The sequence below is a fragment of the Paramormyrops kingsleyae genome, chromosome 2 (genome assembly GCF_048594095.1).
Source record: "Paramormyrops kingsleyae isolate MSU_618 chromosome 2, PKINGS_0.4, whole genome shotgun sequence".
Taxonomy (NCBI): Eukaryota; Metazoa; Chordata; class Actinopteri; order Osteoglossiformes; family Mormyridae; genus Paramormyrops; species Paramormyrops kingsleyae.
The window spans coordinates 31379508-31393085 of NC_132798.1; the positions used below are offsets into that span (position 1 = coordinate 31379508).

The 13578-nt window shown below is 50.2% G+C and overlaps 2 long non-coding RNA genes across 2 annotated transcripts; both read right to left on the minus strand.

The window, feature by feature from the left end:
- Positions 1–286: 286 nt before the first annotated feature.
- On the minus strand, positions 287–7780 carry LOC140587607 (uncharacterized). The gene is made up of 3 exons (XR_011989251.1): positions 7485–7780; positions 3977–4141; positions 287–1598 (listed from the first exon to the last, which is right to left on the minus strand). It is a non-coding gene; the product is annotated as an uncharacterized lncRNA (long non-coding RNA).
- Positions 7781–9852: 2072 nt separating this feature from the next.
- LOC111848560 (uncharacterized) lies at positions 9853–12629 on the minus strand. Its single transcript, XR_002839344.2, has 3 exons — positions 12401–12629; positions 12222–12304; positions 9853–11251 (listed from the first exon to the last, which is right to left on the minus strand). It is a non-coding gene; the product is annotated as an uncharacterized lncRNA (long non-coding RNA).
- Positions 12630–13578: the final 949 nt, after the last annotated feature.

The window sequence follows — 13578 nt, forward strand, 5'->3', positions numbered from 1 at the left end:
AACTGGTATATGTAACATCAGACTGGCTGTGGGTAGTGTATAAACTGTACTAACTGGTATATGTAACATCAGGATGGCTGTGGGGAGTGTTTAAACTATACTAACTGGTATATGTAACATCAGACTGGCTGTGGGTAGTGTATAAACTGTACTAACTGGTACTGTATATGTAACATCAGGATGGCTGTGGGGAGTGTTTAAACTATACTAACTGGTATATGTAACATCAGGATGGCTGTGGGGAGTGTTTAAACTATACTAACTGGTATATGTAACATCAGGCTGGCTGTGGGGAGTGTATAAACTGTACCAACTGGTATATGTAACATCAGGATGGCTGTGGGGAGTGTATGAACTGTACTAACTGGTGTATGTGGACTGAGTTGTTTTTCGTGTCATGCTGTGTTTGGTCACTCGACGATCAAGTTTGAAATAAAATCAACTTATAATGTTGAACCACCGCTATACTGAAGTCAGACAAAATGGACACATCAATGAAAGCTAATAAAACAGTTACCCAGAAACATTCATAATTTGCAAAAAAAATCATTCAGCCCAAGACAAAAGTAATGATAATTATTTCAACTTCACTGAGCATTATGGTTATTATCATTACTCATCTCATAACACTATTAAGTTGCTCTTTCTTCCACATGAATTCTTTACGAGTCGTAAGTCGCAGGGAGTATAAAGATGTGGAAAGAGGAGGAGAGCACAGAGACACGGCGTCTCTTAGCGTTTTATCTCCCGACACAAAGGCCCTCATCGTGGCATAATGGAACCCAGAGCTGGTGACATCACTCCCCTTGCTGGCATTTAACCCCGCCGGGGGACACTCAGCATTACACTGATGTGGGCCCAAAGTGCCCCCCCCCCCCAGACACGATCTCCCAGCATAGAACCCCGGAGATGAGTCCATGTGGCCGGAGAAGCCTACCACTTTAGGACGGAGGAGAAACAAACGTCTATTTACAGCAGGAAGTGTGTGTAGATGTCTGTCATTCTCCAAGGCCTTTTCCCTAAACCTCACACAAGCTGTAAACCCTGAGCAGATGTTCATTCCAAAGCCTCGTCTCGTGGCCAAAGTCCGAGCTCCTTCCTCCATAGCACGGCAACATGGCTGTTAGTTTCTGATTGATTAGTTATTTTTTTAAGAGGTCCCATAAAGCTCTTGTGCTTGCTGCTCTGATTGCACATGTGGTCCGGTCCTTGTTTTCCCGCCGATGGGGTAGCCTCTCTCTCCAGGTGACGCCCCCCGGGAGCCATGACAGAAATCCGCTACCCTGCGGGGTCCGGACAGGACTTTAGCTGAGCTCCTTTTAGCCGGAAACACGGCTTTTTATTTTGGGGGGCGGACGGCAGATCGCGGTAGCTGACCGTGTGGTTTCGGCCCCCGGGCAGGCTGATCTCACCGCTGTGGGTGGGGGGCCCGTCTCTCTGGGCTTGCCTCAGCTGGCCCATTTGCCACTGTCGCAAGTGGACAGGAATATGTGACCTGGGGTGAGGACCTGGGATGGAGAGAACAATGGAGGAGTTTGAGGAGCTTTGGTGGTGGCATCTGTCTGCAGGCTGCCCAGGTGACCGTATTCCTCAGCTGGCTGTGGGGGCGGCAAGAAAGCAAAACGAAAGTGGGATTGTTATATAAGAGGAAGGGGGGCTTCACACTCAGGAGGAAAAGAGGGCGAAAGACACGTGAAGGCAGGACAGTGACATGTGATGGTATAGCTCCGTGACAGGTGTGTGTGTGGGGGGGTATTCTAGAACTTTTTTAAATGGGGGGGGGGGCATTAGAGTGGCCATAATTTATACAGACTGTCCGACCTTACCATTAACCAATGATATGTTTTCAGTTGGGAGTGGCGCCTGGGTTCGAGTCTCCATCAGGATTCTGTGTGTGGGGTTTGCATGTTCTCTCTGTGTCATGGTGGGGTTTCCTCTGGGTACCCTGGTTTCCCCCCACAGTTCAAAAATATGCAGAAGCTAATCGGAGTTGCCCTTAGGTATGGTGTGTGTGAATGTGCCCTGCGATATGTTGCTGCCTTGTGCCCATAGGCTCCGGACCCCCCCCCCACCCCCCCGTGACCCTGAGTAGGAGAAGCAGTTTTGGGAAATGGGTGGATGTTTTCAATTGCTGAATGACCGGGGGGGGGGCACAAGGGCTCAGGAGCCACTCAGCTCTCAGCTGGGGCCGGTGCCCCCATGGCCCTGCTCCTGTGTCCCCCCCCCCTGCCTGCTCGGCCGCAGGTTTGGGCCTCCCGTCTGCAGGGGTCAGGCTGAACATGTCGCCTGCGTGTCTTTCTTTTAGCGCCTTGACAGAGCACCAGCAGCGTCGCGCCTACAGGAAGTGGTAATTAAGTGGCAGAACACCAGGCCCATGAATCAGATACGAGCTTCATCGCTCAAAGGATTAAGGAGATCCAGCCTCATTACACGCTGTTCTCCGTACAGGATTAAGCCCAGTTGTGTTACTTGGGCTCCTATCAAGCTTGGGCACAGAATTGAGTGCAGTTTTATGGCAGGAAAACCTCCACAGAAAATAATGCTTATGTTACTATACTGACCTCACACGTTACACGAGGGGAGGGATGTGATGGGTAATTACTGATGGTCGCAGTACCTCTAAAGTGTCCTTAGGGATACTAGCTCATGACAGCTGAAGCCACAGGATTATGGGGACAGTATGTAGATACAGGCATGGGGGTCAGGAATTGAACCTACAACCATTATAGTGAGGCCATCATGTCCCATTTCAACCAGTATCAAACCATGATTCTCCCATGAATCATGACACCCAAAGCCTAAAGCAGAGTCAGCGGGTTCCTTAGGACCTAGACTAACCATCAAAGCCACTAACACGACCCACAGATGGACCTTATGAAAGCCCCCATGACTGGCTTGATGGAGGACAGGGATCATCTTCAGGGTTTGCTCCTGTAGGTCCACCACGTCCCTCCAAAGCTAACATCTCGTCGTTAGGAAAAAGGCTAATGCGGCGGTTTATTACCGCAGCCCCGAGCGGGTTTAATTTTTTACGAGGGTTGGAGTTCGAAGCACATGTGCGGGGGTCCCTGCATCCTTGTAGAGGAGCATTGGCACCGACAGCCACATTAAAACGTCAAATTAAAACATCGCTGCTGCTGACATGCCGGCCGGCCCCTGTCAGAGCCACTGTACCCCCTCCCCCGTTTTCCAACCCCCCCCCCCCCCCCGCACCTTTTCCCAGAACACACACGTGGTCTTGCTTAAAAACGCCCTTTCTTTTCACTTTCAGTTCCCAAACTGCACGTTTTCTCTTTCTCTCTTGCTTTTGGAGAGGTCCTGTGAGAAGCCAGCGCCAAACGCGGAGCCAGTGAGTGACTGAGTGTGAAGTTCTGACCCATAAGACCTGGCCACCCCTTTCTTCTGAAGTTTGCATGGAAACTGCTCTCCAGCACAAATGAGCTCTTTTATTGGTCCAGATCTCAGTTTTAACGTTCTCATTTGCCTGTGAAAAGTCCTCTGCAGAGTTCCTGCAAGACATTCATTGACTCACATGCTGAAATTATTAGGTCCTCTATACAGAACACGGTTCCATGTTCAAACCAAGTTTTCCAGGTCATGCTTAGCACTGCAGCCTAGAGTTAATCTGTTCCAGAATATGTAACAAAAAGCCAATTCATTATGCAGGGAATTAACATATTGATGATGGCAGCATCAGATAGGTGGTAAATCTAGCAGATCAGCAGCTACTGCCGACTGATTCCCTGACCATTCTCTGGAGCTGCTCGGTCTTGAGAACAGTGCGCCGTTTGCATTGCGGTGGGCTGTCGTATCACACGCTTATTCTGTACGACCATCTTCCTGACGGCACATCAAGTTCCCCGGAGATGCAGGCATCTCCTGACTACATAGAGAACTTCACAGGGACGCTTCAGAGATAAAAGCGAGCAGGGGAGAGAGGGAGAGGCAGATAGACATCAAAGGCTGGTTCCCCTACCGTTTCCGTGAGCTGAAGAACAAGCCCAGACCAACATCAGACAATGTTCTCCATAAACATCCCGCTCAGATGCAGCCAGCATGCGGCCTCCTTTCAGCCCCATTGTATTCACTGATTTGTTTATCAAAGTGCTGCCGTTGCATTGTGGGAGTTCAGAGCTCTTCCCTGAAAACAGAGCGAAGGAACACGTTGTCATCTAATGACCGCAGAGCGGCGGAATGACTTTGTGTTGTCGCTTAGAAAACCCAGAGAATTTAGTTCTTCCTGGTGAGTGGCATTAATAAATAGGAGCAAACGTGCAACCTCAGTGTGTCACAAAGGCATGGGGGAGGGCGAGGGGGGGCAGGCGGAAGGTGAACCAACCCCATTCCTCCTTCTCCTGAGGCCGCTTTTAGGAATTTTCTTTGAAATAACTACATCTTGTCGGTGGCTCTATTTTGTCACGTCACCTGTGAGTGGCTTGTTTTCTGTTTGGCTCCAAGCGACGGCTCGTCTGCACGCTCCACCCCCCCGTCCCCCCTCCCTGCAGATCAAAGTGCCCCCCCCCCCGCCCCCCACCACAGACTCACTTCCCCACCCCACAAAGCCTCTTTTCAAGGTGCTGTCAGGTTGCTCGTCTCTGCTTTAGTTTCATCCCTTAAACTTTTCATCTCCCGCCACCCTTCCCCATCGCCGCCCCCCCCCCCACCCCCCCCTTTTGTGGGAGCTGTCGTCCGTGGCAGTTGGTTGCCGGGAGGGACGTGTGAGGAGCAATGGAGAGTGCTAACGGGAGGGGAAGCCGGCAGTCACACATGTGCCGCCATGTGCCGCTTTACAGACCCCCCCCCCATTCTCACTTCCTCGCCCAGCTCCGGACACTCGGGATTAACATGGACCCCAAAGGTCCCGGCATCTCATCCGGAGGACGCGGCCTCTGCTGGTGCAGCTCAGTCATGACGCAGGGAGGGTGACAGGCCATGGGTGAGCGCCGGCTGACAGCTGCATGTCGCCCCGGGGCCCCACCGGCAAAACTCAAGGCCCCCGCCACCATCAAGGAGGACGACGCGGCGCGGATCTGCGCTAAGACACAGCGGCGGCGATGACAGGCAGGAGAGGTATCATTACAACAAGGCGGGGCGCAGAGAGAATGGGGGCAAAGTCTGCCCCCAGGCAGGGGGGGGGGTGCACATTAATTGTACCTCTCCACCCATATCTCTCTCTTTCTCTTCTCCAATTGCACGCCGACTTCAGAAGGTGCTAGAGTTCCGTGGCTGCTTCCTGGAGGTAAAGATGATAGCTTGTAGCAGGCATGTTGATCTCATCTCGTCACAGGCTGCCGTACACGCAAACACGCCAAGGCACACGGACCTGATTCATCTTTACTCTATTAGGTTGAAGAAAAGTTTCATTTGCAGGTCAGAAACAAAAACAGAACAGACAGACAAAGCCACAAAGCGCCTCCCTGAATTTGCACCCAGCCGAGTACAATTAAAAAAACACCTCTGCAGCTTGACCGGACGTGGTGAAAGTCACGGTTTTATAAATACCCTGCGTAGCCTGTGTCTGCCTCTGCGCAGCCTGTGTCTGCCTCTGCGTAGCCTGTGTCTGCCTCTGCGCAGCCTGTGTCTGCCTCTGCGTATCCTGTGTCTGCCTCTGCGTAGCCTGTGTCTGCCTCTGCGTATCCTGTGTCTGCCTCTGCGCAGCCTGTGTCTGCCTCTGCGTATCCTGTGTCTGCCTCTGCGCAGCCTGTGTCTGCCTCTAACATGCAGGAAGCTCCCATGGGACAAGAAGAGCCAGGGGGGCATTCAGCTGGCAGAGAGTCGGTGAGCTGCACAAAGCCGCCTCTGGCAGGCGCCACTGAGCAGTCAGGCCCCGGAAGGAGCAGACAGAGTGATGGGATGCTTTAACTACACACACCTGTGTTTGGGTATTCCAGAAGGAAGGGGGAGGGGGGTAAGAGGTGGGGTTAGGGTTAGGGCATCAGGGTGGGGAACAAGGCAGCTGAAGTCCTGAGTCTCCTGCCGTGGAATGTGTTGTTATCAACTGGTATTGCTATCAATGGCGAACAACAGACCTGGCTGGAAGTGCTATTGCTAAATAGCTGTCTGACTTCTACTGGAATGCGACTAACTCGGGTGTGACGTCATTCCCAGCCCAGACTTCTGGCCTCCAAGGTAAACGGAACATAGCAAACTATCAAATTCCCTTAAGAAAGGTCATCGGTTAGCTAGGCACAGAGAGCGTTTATTGATGGCAGCCATGACAGATAGGCCTTTCTAATCGGCCTGCTTGGGGAACCGCAGTGTGGACCGGAGTTCTGCCCGGTTTAGACTGCCGGCCAGTGCTGCCATGGAGACGGTGTCCTTCCCTCAGCTGGGATGCTGTGGGGTCGTATTCTGGTTCAGGGTAAGAACCAGCACTCCCACTCCACCCCATACCTCCGGCGACATCTGCCTCCATCACCACCCCTCCCCGACGGCACCTCCCGCAACGTGATGGATGACGCCGCCCACTGAGTCGATCCGTCGCAAACAAAACGGTACCCCCCCCCCCCTCCCGCCTTGCCCCATCTTCACCCCCTCCCCTCGGATCGCAGCAGGCGGGGGCGTCGAGAACTAACGGCATGACCCACACGCGGTGAAATGAAGACGCCGGGAATCTGGCAGGCGTACGAGACGGGAAGGAATGACAGAAAGCAAACCCCCCCACCCCACAGCCCCCACCCCCTCCCTGTCAGATCATTTCCACCAAATCCTTTCTGATACAGCATCACAGGGCTCGCCAGCAGAAGATAATCCTTCATATTTTTATCACTACCCCCCTTTTTATTAAGTCTGCCCCACATTCCCCCTTCCTGTTTGCTGATCGTATCTGGGAGCTGACGCGGGACCCTGCGTGTCACGTGTGAGGTGGCCGCCCCCACCGTGTCCCCTGGCCTCATGCCGTGCTGTTGTTCCAAAACTTTGTTCGTTTCTTTAACCTCGTTAAATACCACTAATGCGATGAGTGACACAGCCAACCCTGCTCTGTTTACACGCAGATCCGGGCCTCTGGAGACGCGCCGCAGATGTGCATTACATGCGCCACGGCATGCGCTTAGCGCCGGAGCCCGGCGGACATTCTCAATGGCCAGGAAACTCATCAAGTGCTGATAGAGAGATTTACTGTTTTAGCCTTTTAAACCTTTAACATTATCAGGCTTGCTGGCTGGGGTGGCAGAGTACCATGACATTATGACAAGGGGCTCAGCGATGCGATTTGCACAAGGAGGGTGCAGGTTTGGCTCCCAGGGAGATACTGTTACTATGGCATTAAAAATAAATGCGGATTGGCCTGAGGAAACACCGCAAAAACAGGAGGGTTAAGTCATGGAAATCAGCGACTGCAGCACCAGTAAATATGCATCCATTCGGTGCCACGGATTTGAAAAGTCTGGAAGCGGGTGACTCACCCCGCGAATGCACAGAGCGCGTAATGCAGAGACAGCACTGCCGACCCTCTGCCTGCTGGGCTGCGGCGGGGTGCTCACCTCAGGCTCCGTCTTCATCCGTGGAGCTCCACCTTCACCCGCCGAGCTACATCTTCATCCAGGGCTCCATCTTCAGCTCCCCGATCGAGGCCCGCAGACGCCACCCCAGCTCCAGCAGTGCCCCGTGTGAAACGGCACAGAGCTTTGCTCCGCGTCGCCCGTCCTGTCAGAACGAGGAGGCCGTCCGTGTTTTCCACAGATGTCAGGACAGCCCAGGTTCTTCTACAGAGATTCCGCTGTTGGCGCGTCTCCGGGTTCAGAGGTGTGACCCACAGTCTCAGCATGACTTACGTAATGTAACTGTGTTATTCGCTCCCCAACCCCAACCCCCCCTCCCCCCCCCCCAACGGCAGGTGAAGCCATTCACTCCCTCACTTTGTGTGCCATTATCATCACGTCATGTTTCAGCGTGATCCTTTGTATCCCCCCCCCCACCCCCACATGTTTAACCTTGAGTTGTATTTTTCCTCCTGATGAATTCAGTTACACATTATAACTAGCAGCGTGAAAACGCCGGCTTCATCACAATAACACTCCCCATTACTGTCACACCCGTTGCTTCTAATGGAAAGAGAACATCTTTTAAAAGCAGAATTTGCATAAATCTTGACAACTTGTGCAACTTTTCCAGTCTAACTTCGGTACGCGGGCAGTCAGACACCCCTACGGAGGCACCGTCAGCAGACTCGCGCCATGTCATGCGACAAACGGGCTCTTTGCAATCCCCAGAAGTGCACACCCTACAGGTCTGGGTGGGAACTGCAAAATAAAAAAAAAAACTGAAAATGAAAAATCCATCCATCCATCCATATTCCAACTGCCTATCTTGGCCAGCATGGTGTTAGAGGTTGGAGGGGGGCTGGGCTGGAGCCTCCCAGGCAGAATAGAGGAGACAAACAATGAATGTGAAAAATGAACACTGTGAACCCATCAGAAGGTGAGAAGAAGGCCATGTGGAGATGGACTGTGATTTGTTTTGGTGATGGAGGGTGTGTGAAGATCAGAGAGGTCAGGTACGGGGTGGGGGGGACCATGGGCCTTTTATCTGCACACATGAGAGGGCATGTGTGTGTGTTTTGGGGGGGACACAGAGAGACAGAGCGAGTGAGTGAGGGAGTGAGAGAGAGCGAGAGAGAGAGAGTGAGAAAGAGCGAGAGAAACAGAGAGAGAGAGGGAGGGAGGGCGAGAGAGAGAAAGAGAGAGAGAGAGAGAGAGTGTTTGGAACTTGCAAGGAACTGTGATTTATGTCTAGCAACTTTGATCTCCTAAAAGGCTGTAAGATTTACACAACAATAATTCCTCTTGGCCCAGTTTAAATAAATGATGTGTCAGGGACTGGAGTCCAGAATAGATTTTAATAGACTGATAGGCCGTGCAGTGGGAGAGAAAAAGAGTGAGGAAGTGAGAGAGACACTGAAATGTCTCTCTGTTTAGATACTTCATTACCGGCCTTCGCTTCTTAATGTTTTGTACATATTTATTCCCCTTTATGACTGACATTGCAGCTTTAATTCCTACATTTGTGTTCTGTGGGTTATTTTTTAATAAAATTAAGTGGGATCATGTGGAGGATCATATACACACATCCCAAAACCAGAGAGTGTTCTAGAAATGTAGCTAATGCTGGTAAAAGGAGCAGAGAAATGGGCAGAAATGCCGGGGCAGGAAGCAGAGGGCTTGTGTTTGTGATGCTGTCTCCCCCCCCCCCCCCCAGCCGTTGGCGGACATGCTGAAGACGATCGCACCACGTTAAGCAGTCCAACGCACGGAGGCCGTCTCGGCAAAAGAAGACTGGCTCGCATTTTATAAACAGAAATGCGGAGCACATGCTGGGAAGGGCCGCGGTCCCGGGAACGCCAGAGATTAGGGAGAACAAACGGAACCGAGAGGGACAGCGCACGGCCAGGCCGGGCCACTCGGGGGTTAAAAGTGTAGGTACCATGTATCCATCTGCCGGACACCTCCAGCTCCGCTCGCCACTGCTTTCGGCTCTTATCTCCCTCCCCCCCCCCACGTTTTCTCAGCTGGGACCGCCTGTCAGAGCAGAATCCCCTCCAGCTGGCTGCCTGCGATGGATGACCTTCAGCAGGCCACGGATTTGGTTTTAATAACAGTTAGTACAAACACTGTTAATTTATGCCTGGGAGTGAGACTCCAGGAAAAGACATCCAGCTCTGGCAGTGGCCATAACTCGTCCCCCCCCCTGCTCCTGAGCTGCCTTTGTACTGTGCAGCTGGTTGTACTCAGCCCTCGCCCTGACACGGTACTTTGAAATAGCAATCACCACATTTATACTGCGGGAAGGACTCGTAAATGTGTCAGGAGGAGGGATATACGATGCCATTTTTCACGTTTTTTTCTATTTTTAAACGCTGAGTTATGGCCAGAGAAATGTGTACCCATTAAAGGTGATATGATGTATTTCCCACCGTGTACTGAAGATCATTCATCAAGCGGCACGGTAAAGAAAACTGCACTCATTTCTTCACCTTCCCCTCCTGTCTCGCTCCCACTCCCTGTCCGTCTGTCTCTCCCCTGCGTAATTTATGACCCCCCCCAGCACTGACACCCTTTGGCAGGCTCAGAAGTAGCTTCTACTCAAACGACCATTTGTAAGGTTTCTCACGCCTTGGGCCCCAGAGTTTGGGAACAGACACAGAAAATCCATCCATCCATCCATCCTCTAACTGCTCACCCAGGTCAGGACCAAATGTGGGCTGGGGGCACAGGGCACAGAGCAGGGATAAACCAGAAAGGAATATCAGGTCAAAATTATTAAGAATAAAAGAAGGAAGGTGACAAAATAAACAGGGAAGTGATCAACAGGAAGAGGATAAACCATGCAGGCAGGCGTCATGGTTAACGTACCTCACTACACTGTGACACCCCATGTCAGCCGGGAGAGGAGTAATCTCTCTGTCAGGATCAGCTGAGGACATATTTCACAGGTGTCATCTGCACCCGAGGCCTCAGAAGAATGCTCAGCAGCAGAAAGGGTGTTCAGGTGGCCAGCAACACGCACTGACATTCTCACAGCACACAAATGTGTGTATGTGTGTGTGTTTGTGCGTCCATGCATAGCAACACCGGTCACACTTGTGTAGAAAGTTGTTCCCTTATTTTATACGATTACATGCTGCGTATTATATTTTTGTGTTAATGTTTTCGTTGTTGGTTGTAATCCTCCATGTACCATGACAATAATTTGTGACATTAACTCAGGTTTTTGCTGCAATGTGTGAACCCTAATGAACAATCAGTCATAAAATAATTGAGGCCAGAAATAGAATATTACCTGATTAACCAAGTGAAGTCACATGACAGCTGACTGGCCTACTTAATTATCCTCTTGGGATGTAGCCAGAGGTGACTTTTCTCATGTTAACATTTGGTATGTATAAGACAAACTGATGCAACAGGAGTGGTTATGACCTCAGCAACACATAATGAAAATTGACATTTCCTGCTCCTGATCCTGCTGCTAGTCATAGTTCTTGGCCTGTTTTTAGTCTTAGTCCTGTTCCCGCTCTTGGTCTTAATCAAGGTCATGCTCCAGATCTTGTTCTTAGTCCAGGTCCTGCTCCTGATGTTGGTGTTAGTCCTGGTCTCAGTCCTGCTCCTGATCTAGGTCTTAGTCCTGGTCCTGTTCCTGGTCTCAGTCCTGGTCCTGATCTTGGTCTTAGTCCTGGTCTCAGTCTTGGTCCTGATCTTGGGCTTCTCCACATATTAGGCTTCCAGCAGCTGATGTGGAGCTCAGTCACTTTGCCCTGTGTTTGAGGTGTCAATTAGCATGAGGTCTCTATAACATGTGACTCTCTACACCTAAGGGTTATGGTGCGTTCGCTTTTCTCTCGGAACTTGGAAATTCCGAGTTGAGTGACATCTCGGAACAAACATGGCTGCCTCCATGAACACGTTGCTGTGTGTTGTTGCTTAATATTTTAGTAGATTTCCAATTTTCCAAATGGAGAAATGGAGATTTTTCCGAGAGACAAACAAGAAACACGAACTAGTCAAACCACATTAAAAGTTTTATAAAATATTTTAGTACATTCATAGCGATATTCTTTTTTCGAACGGCAAACAAACTACAAACAAACCAAGTCGCCATGTTGAAATTACGTCACAGGGGCAACTCGTCTCGGACAACAAAATCTTGTCCGACCTCAACGTCATAAAAGAGGCGTGTTTCCGACGGGAAGTGACGTTTTTCGTGACGTTTCGTGACGTTTTCATCCGAGTTCCGACTCTTGGAGAAATAATCGAACGCACCATTAGGGTTGGACTCCATTGATATAATGTACAGCTCAGGTTCAAACAGAAACCATCTTATCAGATTAGAGTTTGCAAACTTACTTGAGGCACAACCTGACATCGCTCTCAGCTTGAACACTTACTCTATTCAAATTGACTCACTTTTTAATGTGAAATAAATTTTGGGTTTCCAGCAAATTCAATACCCATGTGGGGTTGGGGGAGGGGGTATTGTGGCTGGTGCTTGAAGCACTGCTGCCGCAAACCTCTACCTACATTAACTGGTATGTCTGTAAATCTCAACGCTATTTAAATTAACGTGATTGATTCCCTAAACGTAAAATAATATTATCATGAGTAACTTTTAAATAAATAGAACTAAGTATTGCTTGACTGAAATTAAATCTTACAATAATATTTGGCAATTTACTATATTGATTATATAATTATTTACAGGGAAAAATTATATATGTATATACATACTGTTGTCGGTCAGCCAGCTCCGGATCCGTGCTCCGGGGCTCCAGTCCGGGTTTTCCGCCGCGCCGCGCGGCGCTGACCGTGGGCTGTCAAACGCGAACGGGCAGATTAATGGGGCGGGCGGGGTGCTGTAATAAGCGTTTGTTTGATGTGACATGGCTGATAGGCGCTGATTTACTTACACATTGATGGGCTTTTAATTGAGCGCCTCTATCCGGCCTCACATCAAAGCTGGCGCTGAGGGACACGGCCGGCTGCGCCTGCTCGTCTGCTTTCCTCCCCCCTCCGTGAAGCCGCTTTCCTGGCGATACGGGTGTTTTAAAGCCGTGTATATGCGGTTCAGAAAAGGGGCGTTTTGCGCATGTTTTTCGAGCGCTGACGCCTCGGATAGGAGAAACATAGCAAAGTTATTTAAGACCCATCACACACACGATTCAGATCCCACATGGTTTGAAGCATATTGCTCATTTTTGACACGTGGGAGTGAAAAATAAATAAATGTACTAAATGTACTGAGATGTATTGAGAAAAGGCAAACCTCTTCATCATCTCCAGCTGGAAGTTACTTTTAGAACTACTTCTACTACCCACAAACATGTTGCTTCCAGTGAAAGTTTTTGAACACTGCATTCTATATTTGCTGGATGCTAAAGTTTTGATGCTGCTGTTAACAGTTAGCTGTTAGCTAAATGATATCCCTAGACAGACACCATAATTGTTAAAGTACCTATAAGTGGGTGATATTGGTGACTTATTGTGATATGTGAATGTCAGCGTCAGTGCTGGAGGGCGATTCTAAGCATAGAGGACTCAACAGATAGGACTTGGAACACAGAGGACTCAGCAAGAGGACTTGGGGCACAGAGCAGTCAGAGCACAGCACCGAGGAGTCAAAGCACAGAGTAATCAGAGCACAGCACAGAGGAGTCAAAGCACAACAAAGTTGTTAGAGCACAGAGCAGTCAGTGCACAGCATAGAGGATTGAGTCAAAGCACAGAGCAGTCAGAGTTGTTAGAGTACAGAGGACTTGGAGCACAAAGCAGTCGGTGCACAGCACAGAGGAGTCAAAGCACAGAGGAGCCAGAGCACAGCACAGAGGAGTCAAAGCACAGAGTTGTTAGAGCACAGAGCAGTCAGTGCACAGCATAGAGGAGTCAAAGCACAGAGCAGTCAGAGCACAGCACAGAGTTGTTAGAGCACAGAGGACTTGGAGCACAGAGCAGTCAGTGCACAGCACAGAGGAGTCAAAGCACAGAGTTTTTAGAGCACAGAGGACTTGGATCACAGAGCAGTCAGTGCACAGTGAAGTTAATGCACAGAATAGTCAGAACACAGATGATTTGGAGCACAGAGGAGTCG